Genomic DNA, 24419 nt, shown 5'->3' with positions numbered 1-24419 from the left:
TCAGGCAATTTAAGAGGTCTTCAATGACTTGTCCTGACATAGTTACTTGTCACTTTCCTTAAGAACACTGGAGAAGCCACATCCCCTAGTCAGTAGTTAACAAGGGAATTGATGGCAGCTTCTCCACCTGGAGTCTTCCTCACGGTGGTTTTCCTGGGCTCAACTCTCATGCCATCGGCTTCAGCCTCTATCCCTTTCTACTGCTAAAAGTTGCTGTTGGCCTCCCTCTCCCTGTATGCTGGAGTTTGTTCTGGTCAGTCTTGGGATGTTTCTCCTGTAGGTTGGTCTTGTTGAACAGCTTAGAAACAACCTTCACTGTTCAGGATCTTGGTCCTTTTATGTAATTAAAACATCTGTGGCTGTAAGGAACAGCAACTAAGCCTGGCTCTTTTTGGCAAAACAAGGGACTCTATTATGGAAGAATACGGGGTAGCATATATGGTGGAGGGAAATGCTGAATTACCAGAACTTGGAAAGGACATGGTCCTTGCAGCTCTTGGGCTAGTAAGCAGGAATGAATGGACATTCTCTTTGGGATTCAGCTATTGATGAGGCCACTCCAATCCTCTTGTGCCCTATGCCTTCACTCAAAACCCATGTTCCGAGAGAAGAGACTCTGGCCCAGTGTAGGTCACCTCTTGGCTGCAGAAGAACAGGGACTTTAATGGGCAGACTCTTCAGGACCAAAAGGAATGAGGAATGAGTAGTTACTCAAAGGAAAATAATGATAAGACTACTCAAAGGAGGTAGGGGGATGATACACAGGAAAACAATAGTTACCTGTTAAAAAACTCTGTTTGGACTCCTTAGGGCCATATTCAATGACACTTTTATCCCGTAAATCAGTTTTCAAAGCTTAGTGTGCTTTGGAGGGCTTTTTTAAAACACAGATTCCTGGGCTCCTTCTCTAGTTTCTGAATGCAGTAGCCCTGGGGTGAGGACCTGAGATGTGGCTTTTCTAGCAAATTCTTAAGGTGATGCTGATAGTCTAGGACCCAGAGTTTGAGACTCACTGTCCTACATAAATGGTGTCTTTTGCAGATTATAGTTAATTTTTTTCCCCCAGCAATAATGGATCAACCCTTCCAGTCTGAGAAACTTGAACTTGTTACATTTCTTACTATAATTCAACAGCTCTTAACTTTGTCTTTACCTTGTGAATGACAGTGGGTGTGACAGTGAGGTATCTTTTAAATTATCTTTAGGGGCATCTGGGTGGCTCAGTCGGTTGAGCGTCCGACTTCGGCTCAGGTCATGATCTCGCGGTTCGTGGGTTCGAGCCCCGCATCAGGCCCTGTGCTGACAGCTCAGAGCCTGCTTCGGATACTGTGTCTCCCCCTCTCTCTGCCCCTCCCCTATTCATGCTCTGTCTCTGTCTCAAAAATAAATAAAAACATTTTTAAAAAATTAAAAAATAAAAATAAATAAATTGTCTTTAAATAATACCTTCCTAAGAGAGTACCTATGTCTTTACACAATTGTAATGTCTGTCTTGAAACCTATGATAAAAGTCAAATCCTATGGTGTGTTTGGTCCATCTATTTTGACAGTCTTAGTCAAATTCCAAATAACAACAGAAGAGTGAGGGGCCTTGTAGCTAAAAATGTTTTGGCAGGACTTCTTTAAGGAGAAAAGGTGTTCCTCCATCTTCGCTTTGACAGGTATTCTCTGTTCCAACCAGATTCTTTGCTATTGCTCATTGGAAGAGGGGATGCAGGTAATGAAGGTGAAAGTGCTACAGGTGTTAGTGAGTTTCTGATTGATTTATAGAAGATATTCTTAGCCCCAGGAAAAAATGCTGGATGTAGTCTGGTGATGTCCTCTTTTGAGGGTGATGTGTGTAGAGGAAAAGTAGTTTGACCAAAAATTATAGAAAGTTAGTGTCATAAGTAGAACAGGATTCCCTGTCTGTTAATTCTCAGCCCTGAGAGTGATGGTGCTAACAATATCACCAAAAGTATCCTTATCACCATTGTTACCATCTTCATGAGCCATAGGGCTGGTTACCACTTACTGAGCTCATAGTTTGTTCAGAATTACGGTAAATGCTTAACTATGTGCTCTAACTCAGGGAGCATAGGAAACAATTATGTTAAATGCCTAACTATAGGGGCGCCTTGGTGGCTCAGTTGGTTAAGAGCCTGACTCTTGATTTCACCTCTGGTCATGATCTCATAGTTTGTGAGATCGAGTCCCATGTCTGGCTCTGTACTCAAAGCAGAGAGTCTGCTTGGGGTTCTTTGTCTCCCTCTCTCTCTGCCCTTCTCCCACCTCAAAATAAATAAACATTAAAAAACATAAATGCTTAAATATATGCTCTAACTCTGTGGTTAACAAAGAATTTTCAAACACCATGTCCTGTGTTGGTAAAGAAAGTTTCATTGAGACACTGCCATGCTCTTGTGTTTCTTTGGCTGGTAGCCCCCAGCTGCAACAGCAGAGTTGAATAGTTGGAATAGAAACTGACCTACACAGCCTCAAATATTTAACATCTGGTACTTTACAGAAGAAGTTTTCTGATTTCTTCTGTCTGCTATTCCAGGCATCACCCTGTGGAGTCAGCACTATGCTGGCATTTTATTGATGAAAAAATAGGGGCTCAAACAGAAACATACCCCCAATCATACAAACCATTGAGATGGGATCCAAATTGAGGTGTATTAGCCTCCAAAACTTTTGTGACCTATACTTTGTATTATCTCTGATTAATTGGGTTCATTCTATGGATTGTATCTTATTAAAGTAATACAGTGGGCTTGAATATGGTGACATTTTTTTCTCCCTTAAACTTTAAGTGACATTCTAAAATGGGGAACTTGTCCCTAAAGGGTAATCACATCACAATGGCATATTTACTTTTAAAACTAAATTATATTTTATGGCAGTTGCTAAGTTAATGAAATGATTATACTACCAGCTAAATGGATTTTATTACTCCATGCTTTTTGCAGGACACCTGAGAATTGACTGTTAGGCAATGAGAGAATTGATTGCTCAGTGGGAATTTGAGCCCTGAACTTAGACTCCCCTGAAGCACATCTGTATGTATTTACATGAGCTGCTTATTACCCTAAATATTTCATTCAAGCTGGTATTTTTTGTTGCTTTTAAAAGTTCGAGTTGCATCCTTCAACTCAGTGGATATCAATCTTTATGGTACATTCCAACCATAGGGGAGTCCTGAAAAATGAAATATCTAAGCCCAGGTCCCCCTCTCCACTTCCATTAATTAATTGCTCATTTACTTAAAAAAAAAAAAAGTTGGTGTGGAAGCAGTGTTGATAGACTCTGTAAAGAATGCTTTGCCAGGGACTTGATATTTGAAGGCATACACTCTGAGTTAAGGGCTCCTTGGAAGCAGGCAAAATTAAAATTTTCTCGCTTGAATGAGCAACAAGGGACTTGTGAAAGATTTTGAGGTTTTCATTGCTCATGCTATGTGTCCATTTCTATTTTTCCTCATCAGCTAGTCCACATTTCACCTTATTAGCTTTGGGAGAAAGGTCTAGATAGTATAGATTAAGTTAATATAAATTAGACACAATTAGGCATCAGTTACCTGGAGAGCGGGAAGAGTGTGGATCATCCAAAGCTTGAGAAAGTTAAACATTGTTTCTTAATTAATTAGATATAGAAACTGTGCTTCAGATTTATTAGGTGTCCTTGATAAAGAGCAGATTTCTGAGTCCTACCCCAGATCTCCTGGATCAGAACTCGTAGGGAGGAGGCCCAAAGAATCTGTAAAGGTGGTTCTTATGCACACCAAGTTGTGAGAAAAGAATATATTGAGTCCTATGTTTCTATTGATGTGTGAATATTACTATGTCAAAAGACAGGAGGTGGGGAAAAGAAGCATACAGGCATGTTCAGCTGACAGAATATTCCACTGATTATCAGATGTATGTGCACACACATACTTATTTACACATGCATGCACATACAAGTATATTTCAGGTGGTCAAGTACAAGTGTTCATTTGTACTTGACATCCCTTTGTCTAGACTGAGCTCTTTGTATATGTGCCTCTTCTCATCATTCAAGTGTCAGCTCAAATGTCAATCCTCCAGGGGGCTTATCTTGACGATCACGGTAGATTTATGGCAGACATTTCCCTAATGTTCATTCTTCTTTGTATCTATGCCTTTTGCCATGTGACTTTGCAGTTTATTTCATCAGGAAGTGCAGTCTATTTCCCCTCCCTTTGAATCTGAGCTGTCCATGAAAACAAACATACTGTGACCAAGAATATACAATCAAAATTCCAGTGTATGGCACAAAAACAGACACATAGACCAATGGAATAGAATGGAGAACCCAGAATTGGACCCACAGAAGTATGGCCAACTAATCTTTGACAAAGCAGGAAAGAATATCCAATGGAAAAAGACAGTCTCTTTAACAAATGATGCTGGGAGAACTGGACAGCAATATGCAGAGGAATGAAACTAGACCACTTTCTTACAGCATTCACAAAAATAAAGTCAAATGGATAAAGGACCTGAATGTGAGACAGGAAACCATCAAAACCCTAGAGGAGGAAGCAGGAAAAAAACCTCTCTGACCGCAGCTGCAGCAATTTCTTACTTGGCACATCCCCAAAGGCAAGGGAACTAAAAGCAAAAATGAACTGTTGGAGCCTCATGAAGACAAAAAGCTTCTGCACTGCAAAGGAAACAATCAACAAAACTAAAAGGCAACCAACGGAATGGGAAAAGATATTTGCAAACGACATATCAGACAAAGGGCTAGTATCCAAAATCTATAAAAACTCACCAAACTCCACACCCGAAAAACAAATAATCCAGTGAAGAAATGGGCAGAAAACATGAATAGACACTTGTCTAAAGACATCCAGATGGCCAACAGATACATGAAAAGATGCTCAATGTCACTCCTCATCAGGGAAATACAAATCAAAACCACACTCAGATACCACCTTACGCAGGTCAGAGTGGCTAAAATGAACAAATCAGGAGACTATAGATGCTGGCGGGGATGTACAGAAACGGGAACCCTCTTGCACTGTTGGTGGGAATGCAAACTGGTACAGCCGCTCTGGAAAACAGTGTGGAGGTTCCTCAAAAAACTAAAAATAGACCTACACTATGACCTAGCAATAGCACTGCTAGGAATTGACCCAAGGGATACAGGAGTGCTGATGCACAGGGGCACTTGTACCCCAATGTTTATAGCAGCACTTTCAACAATAGCCAAATCATGGAAAGAGCCTAAATGTCCATCCACTGATGATTGGATAAAGAAATTGTGGTTTATATACACAATGGAATACTACTTTCAATGAGAAAGAATGAAATATGGCCTTTTGTAGCAACGTGGATGGAACTGGAGAGTGTTATGCTAAGTGAAATAAGTCATACAGAGAAGGACAGATACCATATGTTTTCATTCTTATGTGGATCCTGAGAAACTTAACAGAAGACAATGGGGGAGGGGAGAAAGAAAAAGGGAGAGAGCTAAACCATAAGAGACTCTTAACAACTGAGAACAATCTGAGGGTTGATAGGGGGGGTGGGAGGGAGGGGTGGGTGGGTGATGGGCACTGAGGAGGGCACCTGTTGGGATGAGCACTGGGTGTTGTATGGAAACCAACTTGACAATAAATTTCATATTAAAATTAATTAATTTTTAAAAATCCAGTGTATTCATCATAGGCCTTAACACTCTTTGCATACATTTCTTGTTCTCTTGACCCCTGCCTCCATCATATAAACAAGCCCAGGCCTGTCTCCTGTTTGATGTGAGACACATGGTCCAGTCATCTCATCATCCAAGTTAACGTCCAGGCGTAAGAGCAGAAGCTATTTGATATGAGCCTGGCACAAGCTGATCTATCTTCTGACTGCAAATTCACGAGTGAACTCAACCTGGATTAGTCTCACTGGGTCAAGATCAGCAGAACTACTTACCTGTGCCTTAATGTATGGGAATTAATAGTTGGTATTTTAAGCCACTATATTAAGAGAAATACTTGTTTTTTAAGTCCGTATATTTTGGGGTGCTTTGTTACACAGAAATAGCTAACTGGTAAAACCATCTTTTCAAAAGTCTTCACCTTATTACCTCTTCATTTTGTATACAGTCTTCTGTGTCTTTCTCATTATCTGAAATTAGTTTGCTTTTACTTGATTTTCTCATAAGAATGAAAATACATTGAGATTAGAGTTTCTTTTTGTCTTGTCTGCTGATGAATCTCCAATGCTTAGAGCAGTGCCTAGCTGGTAGACAGTTGGTAAATATTTATTGAATCAACAAACACATTTCATATAGGCATCCCTTACAGATGTTGTTTCCTAGTCCTTTTTTCCTAAAGGTTTATTGTTAGAGAATGGTAAAATTTATTCTCAGGAGGTCTATAATGGGAAATGATGGGATGTGGCTCACACTTATGAGAAGTTGCTAGAAAATGCTAGCTTGGAAGTGGCTAAGTGGGTCACTTTCCTAAGTGGGTCATGTCACATTTTGTTTTAGTCCCAAGTCCTGTCTGCTGCATTGGCTGATGTTAAAACTTGGGAAGTTAGGGAGACACTCTAAAGATACTAAGTATTTTAGACAGGGATTCATATTTTCCAGGAATCCATGGTCTGTGACATTGTGTCCTTAGGTAATATTATTTGCTTTTTTGTGCATTGAGAAGGAAATCTGTGGTATGGTTTGTCCTAGGGAAGGACATTAAATGCTGTGGAAGGGTTCTGCTCTTTTCTACCAGCTGAATGTTTCTGACAATGGGTCTGTTCTTTGGGCTGCCTAACTGTTACCTTTTCTTTTGGATCTTTCTTCTTTCCAGAAGCAATATACACCAGTGGTTGAGAATCTCCACTTTGGAAGCTGATTTCCAGAGCTGGCAAATGGGCTCACCAATAAACATCTGTGTGACCTCAGGCAAATCACTTTATGTGCATCATTGAGGTAAGGATAGTCCCTACCTTGCAGGGCTATTGTAAGAATAAATGATCTAATAAATGTAAATCTTCAGGACCAGAGCCTAAGAATATAGTAAACACTATGTAAGTATTAACTAGGAATGTTATTACTATTGACACTCATTGTCAGTCATGTAATTTTGAAAAAAAATTGAAAAATCCATCTTAGAACCTCAAGTTGGTTATCAGATTCCTATAGTATGGTCATTAGTAACTACTAGTTTTAGGAATGATAATACTTGGATTTGATGACTGCTTACCTTGTGATAGACTGGATGCTAAAACACTTTTTATTCCTGCCTAGTAATACTTTTCACAACCCTATGCTGTAAGTAGCTTATTATCATCTTACAGGTGAGGATGGTAAAGGATCAGAGAGGTTTAGAACCTTGCCCAAGTTTTCACAGACAGTAAGACAGGATTCAAACCTATTCAGGTTGATGCAATACCCCTCAATTCTACCTCTGACTTCCCATAAGAGAAACAAAATGTAGTAAGTTAGAAGTAACTTATCATAAAAGACTACTCTTACTGATGATGCCATTTCTATACAACTCTGGAAATATACCTTTGCATCAGACTTAGGAGTTTGTGGAGAGTTTTCACATGTGCATTATTGTTCCCTGCAGTCCTCACAACAATCTTGAGAGGTAAATGGCCTCCATTTTCCAGTGTGCTGGGAAGCAGAGGTTGGAAAAATCCAGTCACTTATTTTAAATTCCACAGCCATGATGTGACAGCACTTCGACATAATCCAAAGGTCCAAGGGCAAGTCCCACACTCTGTTGACAATGCTATGTTGACATAATATCATTGACTTACTGATTTGTATTTTTCTAACTTCAGTCTGTGAGATGTTAGGCATATTCTGGAATAGAAGTCAATAATTTAGGACAACAGGCATTCTTTAAATTCATAGAGGCTTAAAATAGCACTATAAATGGGAGGATTAAGCTACTTAGAAGGACACAATATTTTTGGGTACTTTGGTGAAATCATTGCCTCTATCCAACTACCACTCTAGGGAAATCAATTTGTTAAATCTATTGATTAAACAAAATCTTTAGATTCTAAGTCTACTCCTTGGTCGCAGCCTAATTTCACACGACTGTAGAGCTATGTTTTCTAAAACGTTACTTAAAATAGGTTTTAAGTAGAAAAGAATAAAGCTTTAAAACTATAGTATTAGATTTTTTAAATCTTTTTTTCTTAATTAGAGCATGAGTAAAGGAGAGGGGCAGAGGGAGAGAGAGAATCTTAAGCAGGCTCCATGTTCAGTGCTGAGCCTGACACAAAGCTCTATCTCTCAGACAGTGAGATCACGACCTGAGCTGAAATGAAGAATCAGATGCTTAACTGACTAAGCCACCCGGGTGCCCCTAGATTTTTTTTTTTTACTTAAGACTTCACTATGTTAATGTGGGCTATGGAGCTCTGAAAAGAGATGACATATATAGCCTCACAAGTTTGTTTGGCCATGGAACTCCCTACAATAGGGGTTGGTACACTATAGCCCAGGGACCAAATCCAGTTGTGACTTGTTTTGGTTTACTCTGTGACATAAAAGATGTTTTTTGTTTTGTTTTGTTTTTACATTCTTAATGGGTTCAAAAACAAAGAAAAAAGAATATGCAACAGACTGTATATGGCTTACAAAGCCTATAATATTTACTATCTGGCTTTTCATTGAAAAGTTCTGTCAAAACAAATGCCACCTTTCAGAAACAACAGCAGCGCCCTCATCATTGCCATGGTCGTGGTAGCTTGTCTCCAAGATGGCCGTCATCAGTTCCTTCCCCTCTTATACAGGCAGGCAAGTCACCCATCAAATGCAGTGTCTGTTCTCCTACTCCTTAAATGTGGGCTGGCCTGAGAGTTCTTTGACCAATAGAATATGTCACCAATGACATAGCAGTTTTAGACCTAACTGTTAACAAACTGTAGTGCCTTAGTCTCTTGTAATCCTGAAGCACCGTGTAAAAGATTCAACTACCCTGCTAGAGAGAGATCACACTTCAAGACATCTTGGAGAGAGAGAGAGAGCCCAGTCTTCCAGCCATCCCATCAAGGACTAGATGTTAGTGAAGCCAGCTTAGATCCTAGAGACAAAGTCAAATGTCAGTGGAACATCAGTAAGTGATGCTCGTTGATGCCATGTTGAGCAAAAAAAAATTGGCCAGTTAAGCAGTTTGAATAGATGCACATGATGGTGACATAAGAAAAAATAGTTGATATTTTAAGCTATTTTAGAACAACCCCATGAGCATCTTTATCCTTGCCATCATTCTGGAGACAATTTCCACGACTGGCATCTCAAGACACTCACTTTGAGAAAATCTGATTTTGTAATAAAATCCCATCTCACAATTTGGTGTTTTTATTAAATTACACAGACCATTCCACAAATGGTATAGATGAGTGAGGTTTAACCTAGTGATACAATTATTTTTATCAAATGTTATACACAGAGGACTTTGTCAGGTGTGATATGCCTACTGAGACAAGATAGCAATCCAAACCCCTGAGCTCCTTAATCTCCTATCTCCAACTATATCTTACAGCCTGCACTACTATCTAGGCATGGAGATTCCAAACAACTAAACCTCTGCTATCTTAGTTGTACTGCAATCTCTTTAGGGAGTTACAAGATTGCATCAGGAAAGAAAAAAAAAAAAGATCATTACATATGTACCAAATCCCAGCACATAACAGATGCTCAGTGATGATATCTTGTGGATGTTCATTTCCAATTCAGGAGGGCATCATTCCTTCACTCCTGAATGGTTGATATTTTCTCCTTTTTGTTGATGATTGTGCTGCTCAAGTCCTGTGTAAGCAACCAGATACACTGATGGCTTGCTTTAACTTGTCACACTTATAACAGCTCATTAACATCCCCACTGTCTACAGAATATCTCTTTTCTTTAGCTCTGCCCATACACCCTTTGATAATCTAGCCCTAGCTTATTTCCCAATCTGCTACCTGAAATTTAATGTCCCTAAATTTTTCTTTAAAAAAATGTTTATTCGTTTATTTTGAGATGGAGAGCACAATATGGGGGAGGGTCAGAGAGAGAGAGAAAATCCCAAGCAGGGTCTGTGCTCTCAGCATGGAGCCCAATACGGTGCTTGAATTCATAAACTGTGGGATCCAAAATCAAGAGTCCAGTGCTTAACCAACTGAGCCACCCAGGAGCCCCACTAAATTTTTCATTGTTTCCAGAACACACCACATCTTCTTATAACTTGTGACTTTGCACATGCTATTCCCTCTTCGCTGAATGTGTGTCCCTGCCTTTCCATCTAATGCATGTCTTCCCAGATGGCATCTCCAACTCTTTAATTTTTTTTAACGTTTATTTATTTTTGATACAGAGACAGAGTGTGAGTGGGGGAAGGGCAGAGAGAGAGGGAGACAGAATCTGAAGCAGGCTCCAGGCTCTGAGCTGTTAGCACAGAGCCAGACGTGGGGCTTGGACTCACGAACCGTGAGATCATGATATGAGGCAAAGTCAGATGCTTAACCAACTGAGCCACCCAGGTGCCCCATCGAACTCTTAATTAATCTCCTTTGGTATGGTTTTCAGGCTCCCCAAAGAGAGACTGTCTAGGCATGTATACGTCTGCTATATTTCTTACTACATTGGTTACAATTTATCTTCCCAAGATAAGCTTTGTTTCTCTTAGCCCCAGTTTTTTTGAGGTTTTTTTTTATTCATCTATGAAATAGAAAAATCTTACATACCTTCAGGCTTATTGTGAAGAGTCAACAAAATGGAGTATATGTAGGTATCTGGCATGTGCTAACAAAAGAAAAACTCACTGTAAATCTTTTGTCTCTGTCTAATGTTCATGAATTACTGCTTTCCCCTTCCCCACCTCCTCCAACACACTGATCTGGTCTCAGGCAGGCAGTGTGTCTCTGATACTGTCCTATCCACAGTGTCTGGCAAAGATGAGGTGCTTAGTAAATAAGTGCTGAATGTATTGGTCTTTCTAGTTGTATGATGGACCTTGACTAATTACTATTTTTTTGATTGGATAATTAGCCACCTGTGGGAGAAAATAAATAGAAAACACACTGCAAAAGACCTCCTTTAGTTTTGGAAGATTATAATGTACAGAAAACACCATGCTAGGCGTGGTCATTTATCCATCTCCATTGGTAGTAACTGTACATAAGGCCATTCCTGCTGTGAGTTATGTTTTCTTGGTGGGCAGCCAAGGACAAATCTAGATCCACTTCCAGTTGTTCCCCAAAATGACTCCTTGTCCTTCTTGCAACAAGGAGAACATATAATGAACTCATATTCTTTGCCAGTGTCAAATTTAAGAATCCATCTTTCTTGTTCTTCTTTCTCTCAAGAATCTTTATTTTATCATTGCTCAGTGTGTTTTTTCCGTCTACATGGTATATATTAAAATAGCAGACATGGTTTCATTTACAGGTTATTTCCTTCCCTGCTAATTGATTTTTGAGGTGCTAAGTCTTTTTTCTTAATGTAATTTATTGTGAATTCAGCTGAGGTTTTATTTATAATACTCTATTTTCCATTGTCATGTGAAATGGTTTGGAGGGAACACCAGGGAGAGTCCCTTGGGATTGGTGGGAAGTAAGCTGGTAGTTTACATGGGCCTTTGGGTCCCACTGCATCCTTCAGAGAGGTGTCATTGGGGTAGAGTACATCTGGGTGTGTCACAAAGCCCTGCAAAAGCAGAAGGATCCCACTCCTCTCTGCTCTCCCCTGTAAAGAAAAAGAAAGATAGGACCATGGACAACCTAACTGCTTGGATTCAAGGCAACAGGGGCTTAGGCAGCAGATTTTCAGCCAAGTCCTATGGGATACCATCTACTCAGCACCTGGAAACATAGGCCAACATATCCTGTAGCAGGAAGGCTCATGAAAGCAAGATGGCTACTTGATGGCCCACAATCCTGTGGAAAGTTGAGTTGGGCTACCCTCTGGGTAAGATGGGGAAGCCAATAACCAGAGAGCTTGTTGCCAAGCAACCTAGAGAAGGAACCTGGGGTCATTGATTGGACAATCCTGCTTGTCTCCATACGCATTTTTGTTGCCGTTGTTCTCCATCATATGCATCTATAAATCCAAAAGAAGGTGATCAGTAAAACAGCTCTAATCTTGTAAACTTGTATTAAAAAATCAGTCCAAATGGTCTATATGCAGATGAAAAAATTAAGAAATTTAATATTTTATACTTAAAAGGGTACTATGAGAAGGTACTAGAAAAGGGTAATAGGGATGGATTTAAAGGCAAAATCTCCATCTTTGAAGCCTTCGCTCCCATTTTCTATTGTTTTCTTTCATTTTTGCTATCTATATTGTATTGCCTTAAATCTGTGATGCTTATGCCGTGGTTTTTCAATATGGGTTGCTGAATGTCTATATAAGAAAACAGTCTACTACTATTTCCAGTTCTAGACTACATATAGTTGAAGCAACATATTCACATTTATAAATCAACTAAGATGGAAGGAAAGAGTATGCTACTGTGGTTTCAAAACCAGATCTAAAAGAGAAATTTCTGGATATTCAGACCATAGCAACCTCATTTGAGTCAAAATGCAAAATACTGTGATGATGATTTTATAAATAAGAGGACTTTTGTTATTTGTAAATTCTGGTCAATTTAGGAATTTATTTATTTTCTACCCACCTTTCTCAAATCATAGTTTCCGTTCCTCTGCCCAATAGCCTCCGGAGGCAGCCTTTTGCTTACACTATGGCCACATTCTATAAACTTTTCACCAAGCTGCTGCTCATATTTTCTCCCATCTCTTGGAGTCCAGCCAGAAAAATTCTGTTTTTAAGGGATATTGTGGTTAGATTGAATCCACTAGATAACCCAAGATAATCTCTTGTTTGTTAAAATTTTTTATTCTGTTTATTTTTGAGAGGGAGCAAGAGAGGGGGGAGGGACAGAGAAAAAAGCAGATACAGAATTCGAAGCAGGCTCTAGGCTCAGAGCTGTTAGCACAGAGCCCGATGCGGGGCTCAAACCAATGAATGCAAGATCCTGGCCTGAGATGAAGTTGGACGCCTAAATGATTGGAGCATCTGGGTGGCTCAGTCTCTTGACTTTTAAGGTCTACAGCCTTAAATATATTTTCCAGGTCCTTTTTTCAAGTAAGGTAACATAATTGCAGTTTTTTGAGGAATGGGACATGTGCATCCAGGGAGGGGGTGTTATTCTGCCTATACAACATGCCTGTCCTCTTTGTCCTGTGGTGTGCTCCTGCTTAACCTTCAAATTCCAGCTCACGTGTCACTTCCCCTCTGCACATTGTACAGATGTTCCCACCTCCAGGAATATCATTGACACCCTTTCTGTGCTTCCTCGAGTCTTTGACCATAATTTTCAGTTTCAATCACATTGTTGTATTACTCTAGGTGCATTTACCTCTACTAGAATGCTAGAGAGGTTTTGAAGATAGAAATGATGATTTATTTATTCCTTATTTATTCCTTATCCAATGTGATAAGTTCAAGGCTAGCACATGCAGTGAATGTTCAGTTCCTTTGAACATGTGGGGTCCAACCATATTCTAGAATACCTCATTTCATTGACCTCTTACCTTTCATTTTCCCACCTTTCTCTTTTTCTTCTCCCTTCTTCCCATAACTGCAGAACCCCTTGGACTGAAAATGACTTTGTCCACCCACACTCACAGAAGAAATGAATCAGTGTTTCATTTCCATCTTAGATTTTATTCAGTTCAATATTTTATACCATCCCCAAGTCTCTATAATTCAAATGATAGAGAATCCAGATCTGCAAACATCTGCTGAGTAAGCTTTGCTTATTTTCTCATTTGAAATATTTTATTTAATATTTCCAAAAACCTCTTGTGATAGGTATGACCTTTCTGAAGGGGCTCAGTTAAGCGGGGAAAGGGAGACTCTTAATCAAGGCCCTAGGTTTTTGGGTCCAGGACTCTTCTATCCATATTGCTTCAACTTGTACTATTTTTGAATTATTCTCTCTGCCTCCCCAGAGATCCTTGCCTCCTGTCATATTTGTCACTGTGACAGGCAAGTGTGAAGTTCAAAGATGGCTTTCTGTCTCCCTACTCCTGCCATGCCCCCTGGCTCCTGGATTCACTGACATAGGTGCCGTTACTTCCATCCCACCAGTGTCTTTCAGATATGTCTGTTTCTTCATGGTCTCTGCACCTCAACGTGTCAGATCAGGTTCTGGGAGATGCATGAGAATCCATGGATGTTAGGGCAGACTTTGCCAGAAGTGAGAGACAGGCATACAATCCAGGCACGGGCCTTCTAGGTCACCTCAGAGGAACCCTGGATATGACTTGGAGCACTGTGAATACAGAAAAGAAGTGTCCACAGGAGAGGGGGATAAAGAAGAAGAACCAAAGTAGACTAGGGAGCAAATTTTGCCTTAAGATATCAGGCAGCAAACTCCTCCTGTGTGAGCCAAGAGAGAGAACTTTGCCTTGGGTCTGTCATAAAAGGGATTTTTTGCCTTTAAACTCTAAACTCCTTTATAATAGGCAAGTTTGAGAAGGTTTTTTTTTTTCCAAATAGAAGTAAGAAATCAGATTTTTTAAAGATATTTTTCTTTTAGTTCAACTCTCCTTGAATTTACGTGTGAATTTAGTCATCATCTACACAGCTTGTTCTCTCTTTCATTAGATGGTAGGATCTGCAGGGCAGTCTCCTCGCCCCCCATTTGGGGATGTGCTAATGCAGTGTTGGTTATTCTCTCTCATTATCAGAGTCTATTGGTAGGTCCCATATCAAAGGGTATGCACTGCACCATTTAAATTTTATCTCAGAAATTGCATTAGCTTGCATTTATGGCTGAAAGGGAGAGATTAAATTGTTCTATCCATTTTTAAACCTGTGGTGTTGCTTTGCAAGGAGTGCACCTAAAGGGATACAGTATTCATGAGAGTAAGGCCTCCTCCCAGGTAAGCACAAAATCCTATCGACTAAACTGGGATCAAGGAGAGAACAGAGACCAGAAGTCTATAAATTTTATGCTTACTGATGCAACTCCAAAATTGTTTTCTATTTCTTAGCACATATTTATTTTTATGTGCCATCTTCTGCTATTGAAGAATGGACATGCATGGAGGGGACAGGCAGGAGACTGATTCTTACGTGTGGTTTGTCACTAACTAGATGCATATAGCCTGGGTTCAGGTACACACACCTTAATAGTGATGGAGCCAGAACCAGGTTCTGTCTAAGCCCAATTTTTCTTGTATGGAAAATGCATTTAATGTGGGAGTTAAACCATATAGGAGTCTTGAATATTTATTGTAGTAGACTTTTGTTTCTCTGTCTTTAATCTCGTCTCTTTTTAACCCATCCCTGCTTCACAATAAAAAAGATCCATCTAGAATCTGTATAATATTATTCACAAAACTACATTCTCTACCTCTAAAAATAATTTTAGGGGGCACTAGCCTGGCTCAGTTGGTATAGTATGTTACTCTTGATCTCAGGGTCATGAGTTTGAACCCCACATTGGGTATAGAGATTACTTTTTAAAATTTTGTAGATAATATCCAACTGTTATCATTGCTTTACTGGTTCTCCTGGCTCAGAGACGAAAACTGCTTTTGCATGTAAAGTGAATGTGGGCAAGGACTAGAAGGGGGTGGCTGGATTCACAGACTGTCCTTGGTCCTGAGAGCCTCCTTTCATACTGCCTAGGGTGCTGCCATAGGCAGGGACTGTATGCTCATGAATGAAAAGAAGCCAGCCCTCTGGATTTCACAAGGAATAAGGACACTGTTGTGAAGTTGGATATGTCCAAGGAGCTTGTTTATGTTGAAAGGATGAAACAGGGTTTCTCGAAAGAAATGACAGCATTAATATGAACTTGGGCAGTGGGGAACAGTGCAAGAGATAGTGCTGGCTGAAACTGGAAGGACAAAGTAGTGATGTTAGCATTCCTGATTTCCCCAACTGCCTTAGAGAGGCTACTACCCAGCGTCACCATGTTTACTGTATTCTAAGATTATCTCTCCTCTTTGCTCATGTTCAGGGGTTTACCTCTCACCGCCCAGCTCTTCATACACCGCAGACTCTTGAACAAACATAATCTCTCTCCCAGGGGCTATATTGGAAGGCAGGGCGACCTCATTTTGAACCACAGCTCTGCCACTGGGCATGTTTTTTAACCTATTTCTTAGTTTCTTCATTCACAAGGAGGAAGAAGTGCTTACCATCAGGATGATCCTAGCAGAAGGTGCTGTTTATTAAATGCTTCCCTTTAGGGTAAACAGAGCACAGAGATTTCCATTTAATTCATTTCTTAGAAAATCGTGTAGTGGTAGACACCATTATCTGCATGTTACAAAGGAGGAAATGTGAGATTTACTAAGCATGGGGTGATTTATGCAAGGTCACACAAGTGATCGAAAAGCTAGGATTGAAACCCAGCTCTGCCGGGTTTTACACCCTGAGCTCTTGACTGTTGTATTGGTTTCCTATGGCTGCTGTAACAAACAGTTACAAACTGGGTAGCTTAAAACAACAAATATATCCTCTCCATGTTCTGGGGGCCAGAAGTTTGAAATCAAGAGGTTGGCATGGGCCATGCTCCTGAAACCTGTAGGATAATCCTGCCTTGCCTTTTCTAGCCTCTGATATGTGCTGGCAGTCCTTGGTTTCCTTGGTTTGCAGATGCTTCACTCCATCTGCTTGTCTTGTGATGTCTTAGTCACAGTTTTTCTGTTCTTGCTGCATCTATGTCCAAAGTTTCATTTTTATATAAGGTCACCAGGCCTATTGGATTAAGGACCCACCCTACTCCAGAGTGACCTCATCTTCACTAATTACATTTGCAATGACCCTATTTCTAAATAAGGTCTCATTCTAAGGTACTGAAGGTTAGGTCTTTAGGACTTCAGCACATCTTTTTGGGAAATAGAGTTCAATCTGTAACACTTACAGTGTTGAAACAAATGCCTGCAGGCTTGTCATGAGAAATAAAAGAAGTAATAAATATAAAGTATCTGGCATTTAGTAGACGTTAGAAATTGCTCATTTTTCTGATAAGATTATTTGAGGAGATAGATAATTTGTGAATCCGAAATGTATATTCCAAAGGTGTGAATTAGAAGTAAGGTGGCTGGCCATTGACAAAATGTGTTTTTTTTGGGGGGAGGGGCATGGATCCTTTTGAAATGCAAGTATACCAGGAAGGCTATTTCCTATTTGGTTTTCTCTTCAATTTAACTAATTTAAAGCACTGTAAGTATTGAATTGCAAGCCCATTTCTCTTGTTTTTTCAGTAATTTTCTTGGTAAAAGTCGAAAGAGGAAAAGCAAAGATGCATTTCTTCTACCACATGATGAAATAGAAACATAGGCATTCCAGAAGGGGGAAATAGGTAAAAGCTAGAAATTCATGTAATCCAGTTTAAGGGTGCTGTCATTATCAAGGAAACATCACCCAATAATCATAAGATGATGTCAAAATAGTTTAAAATTTTTATCTGAGTTTCTAATAGGAGGGAAATAGTCCATTGCATTAATTCTTAGAATTTTCTTTAATTGCCATTCATTTCCTTTATGACTGAAACACCTCTGCACCATCTCTTCCAAATTCCATAATTTCTTTCTCTCCAGGGGCTAGCCTAATGCCTCCTGTGCCCTCCTGGCCTTTCCAGTTTTGCTACTTGATTTTGATTCTTCAGATACAGCATCGCAAACTCTGAAAGGTCCAACTTGACAATGGCAGGACCGTGAGTAAAAGTTCTGGATCACTAGAAACAAATTGGGCAAAATTCAAAAGCTTTTTGGGTTTGTTAAGGACATGTTGGGAATTAGTAGGCTTATTTTGTCTCCTTGCATATGATAGTGAATTATCTTGGAGTGGAGATAATTTTAAGCTTGATTCATGTATCAGTCCTGCTAATTTTCCAGGAGGTAGAAATAGAGGCATCTATAGAGCATCAATCTGGTGGCTGTTGGAGTATTTTCTCCATACAAGACATGGTGCTAATCACTGGGGAAGTTCAGATACTTGTTACAGTGGCATAACAACCGTCAAGTCCAAGGTTTGAATGCACAATGGGTTTCCAGAGTCTCCTGGGTATGCCAGAGCTCAGAGCCAGCTCAGAGCAAAATGAGATGGGAAGCAAATATTGAGGTCAGGTGTACCATAGTGTCCAACATTCATTATTTAACTTGAAGTGACATTCTTTAGGCTTTGGTCACAGAGTCTTGGGTAAAGGTAGAGACTTCATGAATCACCAATTTATGGATGACATAAATTTGGAAGGAATTGTAAAAATATTAGATATTAGAATTAAGTTCTAAATAATTTCAACCAGCTGGAACAATGGGTCTCATCTAGAAGATTAAATTTAAGAAAGATGAGTAGAATTTCGTGAGTATAGGTCCAAAAAATACTCTAACTGCCAAATACAGGCATAGGGACTGTAGGGCATCATTTAGAAGCAGCCCTTGGGGCGCCTGGGTGGCTCAGTCAGTTGAGCGTCTGACTTCAGCTCAGGTCATGATCTTGCAGTCTGTGAGTTTGAGCCCTGCATCAGGCTCTGTGCTGACAGCTCAGAGCCTGGAGCCTGCTTCAGATTCTGTGTCTCCCTCTCTCTCTGTCCCTCCCCCACTCATGCGTGCGCGCGCGCGCTCTCTGTCAAAAATAAATAAAAACGTTAAAATTTTTTTTTTAAAAGTTCTAATAGAAGCAGCCCAATGAACAATGACAGGGGCTTTCAATTTGCTGCCATTCTACCAATTTTGATTCATCACTGTGATGGCAGTGTAAATGTAAATATTATCTGATACATCCTTGGTGCTCATGGAACTGATGAGTGATTTCTAAAGTATTTTGTTCAATTCTCTTTGTTATGCTTTAAAAGAAAAAAATTGAAAACTGGAACATGTTTGCTGGGAAGCATGCTGAGTGGCTGAGACTAACTTGGGTCTTCTGAGAGAGGGTAGCTTGGCCTGGAGAAGAGAAGATGATCTGTTGGGTGGTCAGAGAGCAGAGTCTGGCTTCATGTGGGTCTAGAGGGAGGAATTGGGACGAATAGTAGATATATAATAAGGTAGACTTTAGTTTGGAAGACACCTTTTAAATGTGACCCATATATCAACTAAGATTTTCCTGCCAATTCAGGTTATTAGAAAAGTGTTCCTCTACCTGTGAAAACCTAATGTTCTCCCCAAATTCATATGATTTCTTTTGTATGGTCCCAAACAGTTCACTTAACACGATTTTGCGTTGATAAAGACTTTACTGAAGATTTGGAAAGATGAAGAAACTTAAACCACAACATTTAAAAACACTTAAAGTTCACTATTAGATATTCCTATGTTTAACTATTCCTAAGTCACTTCCACAACTCAGGATCCAGTATTCTACCCAGTTTCTTAACATTGTTTGCATTCTTTTCTTCCCCATTCCCCCTTTCTCTCTCCTCTTTCTTTCCATGTAAAGTTATCTATCATTGTCTTTTCTTGCCGTGGCTCCCACAAGTTCCTACCCACAGGATCACATCTTCCTCAGGTAAGATATTTAGTAAATGTGTTAATCCATTTGGGCTTCCGTAACAAGGACAACATAGACAGGTAGCCTATAAACAATAAATATTTATCACAATTCAAGACACTGGTTGATTGAGTGCCTGGTGAGCTCCCACTTTGTGGTTCATAGACAGCCATTTTCTTGGATTGCCACACAGTGACAGGGTGAGGGAACTCTCTGGGGTCTCTTTTATAAGGACATTAATCTCATTCATGAAGGATCCAACCTCATGACCTAACCCCATCCATGTTCCCACCTCCTAATACCTCACGTTGGGGATGAGGTTTCAGCATATGAATTTTGAGGGGATACAAATAATCAGTCTCTAGCCTGGAGATTTGCCTCAACAGTATTATCTCCCTATCAGAGTCTCTGGTGCTAGTTGTTTGGCTAATCGGTTATCTTACCCCACTCCCTTTGCAAGTTGAATCACCTTGAGAATGAAATGAGCTACTCAGGAAGTACTAACTCCCTCCTGCCCAGGGGGTAAGGATTGTACTCCCTCTGGGTGACTGCCCACCTGGAATCTGGTGGTGGTACTCCAAGCTTCCACTGTGGGGTGGAAACTGGGTGGTCTCTCAAATGACCATTGGATCTGAGAGACCATCATTCTCTAATTAGCACTAAGTTGTGAATGGCCAGTAATTGTTTGGAGTGGACCCTAAAGCCTCTAGGCAGGAGCCACTCTTGTGTAGATTTCTATTATTTATTTAACAAGTGTGTGTTGAGCCTTCCACAGGCCTTTTATGGTTCTAGGAATACAATATAGGGTGAAAGAAGACACCTCATGGAAATAAGAGTGTTGCTGCTGTAGACTGAATGTTTGTGTTCCCCTCAAATTAAATGCTACATCCTCACACTGAATGTGTCAGCATTTGAAGGTGGGGCCTTTGGGAGGTGATTAGGTGATGAGGATGCAGCCCTCCTGAATGGCATTATTGCTTTTTTAAAAGAGACCCCAGGGATCTCCCTTGTCCCTTCTACTACTTGAGAGCATAGCAAAAAGATAGCTGTCTATGAACCAAGAAGTGGGTCTTTGCCAAGTTGCCCTGCCAGTGCCTTCATCTTGGACTTCCCAATAGTCAGAACTGTGAGAGGTAAATTTATGTTGTTAATAAGCTACACAGTCAATAGTATTTTTTTATTAAAGTATCCTGTCAGGACTAAGACACTATATTGCTAAGAAGGTGTTCCTGTGTGTCTTTCAGAAAGACCCATGGTAGATACTTGGTGGAAAAGAAACCTAGTAGGTACCTCAACTTAGTCCATGGAAGGATCCAGGCTTACGTGGCTTTAGATGTTTGTTAAGGATGTATGTTTCCAGACTCCCATCTTCTTCCCTGTTGGAACGTGGGACTGAGACCACACTGGCTAATACTCAGTGTCTGATGTCCTGCTTGTTCTCTGATCTAATGGCTAGTGGCCATGCATTTAAGCTGTATAATTATGAGGAATATTCATACCCACTGAGCCTGTAGATTGATACACTTGGCAGAATTATCTCTGGGAGTATCCTGGTGCAGGAGTTGTGATACACTAATAGAGTAGAAAATGACTAGATTCCTTTGGGAGAAACCCCTTGACTTCCCTTTGGAAGCATGGCATAGGCAGCCTCTTTATAATGCAATTCCCAGAGGCAGGTATTTGAAGAATTTTGGATTAAAGATGTGTGGTGAGGTAAAATGACAAAAGAAATGTCTCAGGTAAGGAAAGCACATCCAGGCAGCTGACTAGAGGGGGTCCTGAAATGTTTAAAATGGGAGTGTTTTTTGGTGGAAAGAGAGGCTAGTACCTGGGGAGGGGAAGGGACTTCTTAAAGATGTATCAATTGGGCTTTAGTACTGAAATCCCTGTAAGTATTTGGGCAGAAAAAGACTTGGTCTGGGGGCTTAGGTACACACAAACTCATCAGCCAGGGTTGAAGTTATGGTTCTAGACTGTACCCAGGAATGGCTCTCTCACTGTGAGCTAATGACCTATAGATGTGGGGTCCTTCACTTCCATGGCCTCTCCAGATGCTCTGGGAGGAGCCCTAGCAATTTATATTGAAATTGTATATTCCTTTTTATGAAGGGCCCTCCTCATAATGAAAGTAAGCATCAGCCCAGCAAAGCATGGATGGGTCCCTGTCCCAGGGCAATCTTGTTCCTACCTCTGGAACCACTACTGGTGTTAGGAGTTTAATAAGATTGTTCTTCCACAACCACAAAGGTCACAAAGCAGGAAAGCCAGTGTCCTCTACCACTGTGAACAATGACTCTTGGCACCCAGGAAAAATAATAGACACTGAAAAGCTGCTCATAGAAAACTTTGTAATTCTGTAAACTTACTTTCTAGGCAAACAGAACAGAAAGATGGTTTCATTTTCCTTTCATTTTCTTTTCCTTTTGCCTCTATGACATATCCCCCTCTATGGCAAGAAGCGATACTAGAGATACTAGTATGGGTATACCAGCTTTCTTTCAGGTGGTTTTATAAGACACATCAAGTGTATTCATCTCCTGGAGCAGCTGTAACAAATTACCACACACTGGATGGCTTAAAACAACGAAGTTCATTGTCTCACAGTTCTTGAGCACAGAAGTCTAAAATCACCAGGCTGGAATCATGGTGTCTGTAGGGCAGCACTTCCTTCAGAGGCTCTAGGGGAGCATCCCTTCCTTGCCTCTTCCAGCTCCTGGTGGTTGCCAGCATTCCTTGGCTTCTGGTTACATCACCTCCACATCTCCCTGATCATACGGATTTCTCCTACATCACCCCCGCGTCTCCCTGATCATACGGATTTCTCCTACTTTGTATCAAATGTCCGCTAGCCCTCCTTTTACAAGGATGCTTGTGATAGCATTTAGTGACCACCCAGATAATCCATGATAATCTTGTCATCTCAGAATCTTTAATGTACTCCTATCTGCACAGATTCTTTATTTCCAAATAAGGTAACATTTACAGATTTTAGAAACTACACTTTTACTTGCAACCTTTCTGTGCAGGGTGTTTAAGGAACGTCTCTTGTAAGCACTTGAGTTTAAAAAAAATCTGACAGTCTCTCTTTTCTAATTTGCACTGGCTTGTTTACATTTAACAAAATTGCTGACTTAATTTAGGTTTAAAACAACCATCTTACTCGTTGTTTTCTATTTGTCCTACTCTTTTTTTTCTCCCTCTTTTTTCTTGCCTTCTTCTGGAGGATAAGGTATTTTTTATTATCCATTGCATTTTCTTGTCTCAACCTCACTCACATATGTGCTTTTGAATGGTGAAAACAAATTTGCATCCAGAATCTTAGTTGCAAAGGCATCTGGGAAATGTATCTTTCAGCTTTTGCACTTCTCTGTTTAGAAGAAGCATGCAAGGTAGTTGAGGAGGAAGTTCACAATATCCAACACACATAGTGAGTTAACAGATTTGTGATAACTTCCCCACTTTTCCTTACCGTCATTAAACAATACAAGGCACTCTATACTTAATCTGGTGTCTTAGGCTTTCCAGAATAAAACATGGAGCTTGGAGGGAATGGTGGACGGATATAAGCTTGGTCATTGAACTTGGCCATAGATAAATACAAGCATCATGATAGGTTTGTATTTTTATAATACTTAAGTAGTTTGCTGAGTATGCTAAACTGAGGAAATGATTTCATGGCTTCTGTTTTGATTTTGAAGGACTGTCATGAAGACTGATAAGGTGATGAATAAAAAGGAATAGAGAATACAAATCAGTGAAAGGAATTTGAAAATCTTTTCAATCAGTGTGTGATATCGGCGAAGACTGATCGAAGGTATAGTGAAAATACTATTTTTTTTTTTTATTGCGTCTCTGATTAGTTCTGCCTTCGTTGTGTATGGAAACTTATCTTCACAATTTGGAATTGCCTTACTTTTAGTTTTGGTATAAGGCAGAGGAGAATGGAAGAAAGCAGGGAGGGGCAGAATTAGATACATGTTTGGTTCTGTTCCAAGTCAGTCTGGCACAGAAATTGCAGCCCGAAATGGAGTGTCTCATTGTGATTCTTCATGTGCTAGCAACAGAGGCTGAATAGATAATTTGCCTTAAAATACAATCCAGAATGGGAGTGAATGTGGGGACAGTTGCTGCTACCCAGAGAGCAAACAGGCTTCTGCAACAGCCTAATGATCTATGTAAAATGGATCAAAGTGGCCCTTGCCAGCCTTGATGTTTACTGTGGTGAGTTTTAGTTAAGCAACCCTCAGGATGGTGCACATTTAAATGGGCTTCTAGAGACAGCTTTTCAGAGTCCAGCCTGCCCAGTCCCTGTGCTTTGTGGAGTATTCAACCAGGTGATTTTCCCCAGAATAGGCATGCGAGCATCTCTTTACCCTCACTTTGAACATTTGGGACAGGTGTTCCAGAGTTTAATGTTATTGGGAGGTCTCCCCGATTTGTCTTATTGGTAATAGGCATTTTGTGTCCTAAACATTTGTGAGTATTTACAAAGAAGTTGCTAGAAGTAGAAATAATTTATTATGACCTCTGGTACATTAGTTTGAAAGATCCTTTTTTGTCAGCCAGGATACCTTCCCAGTAAACTCCTATTCTCTCCTTTGTTGAAGAGACTGCTTTTCATTGGGGAACAAATGATAAACTCTGACCAAAAAACTGTAAGAATTCTTAGAAAAGGGTTTCTATTCCTGAATAAAAAGACAAAGCCTCAGGAAGAGGTTTGTAGCTTTATTTTTACTGCTTTAAGTGTGAACGTAGTGATTGGAAGTTCAGCAGCCATTTTGTGATTATGAGGGTGGAAGCCATACATCAAGGATGAGGGGCAGTGCAGGAGAAGACAAAGAACTCAGATTCTTAGATACCATCCTTGATCAGCTACAGCACATCTTAACTGTCTACCTACAGACTTTGTTTCTTAAGAAAAATAAATTCCTGTATGTGTTCATTTTTTAAGTGTATTTATTTATTT

General features: G+C 40.1%; 1 long non-coding RNA gene across 2 annotated transcripts in view; it reads left to right on the top strand.

The window, feature by feature from the left end:
* The window catches only part of LOC123605926, a 799403-nt gene that overhangs the window by 656887 nt on the left and 118097 nt on the right, over positions 1 to 24419 (top strand). For both annotated transcript variants that reach the window (XR_006716009.1, XR_006716008.1), the window contains 2 exons: positions 6806 to 6927; positions 23152 to 23267. This is a non-coding gene — a long non-coding RNA (uncharacterized LOC123605926). The remainder of the gene's footprint in view (positions 1 to 6805; positions 6928 to 23151; positions 23268 to 24419) is intronic.

The sequence above is a fragment of the Leopardus geoffroyi genome, chromosome A2 (assembly GCF_018350155.1).
Source record: "Leopardus geoffroyi isolate Oge1 chromosome A2, O.geoffroyi_Oge1_pat1.0, whole genome shotgun sequence".
Taxonomy (NCBI): Eukaryota; Metazoa; Chordata; class Mammalia; order Carnivora; family Felidae; genus Leopardus; species Leopardus geoffroyi.
Note: the sequence above shows the minus strand (reverse complement) of the source record. Positions and strands in the feature narration are given on the sequence as shown.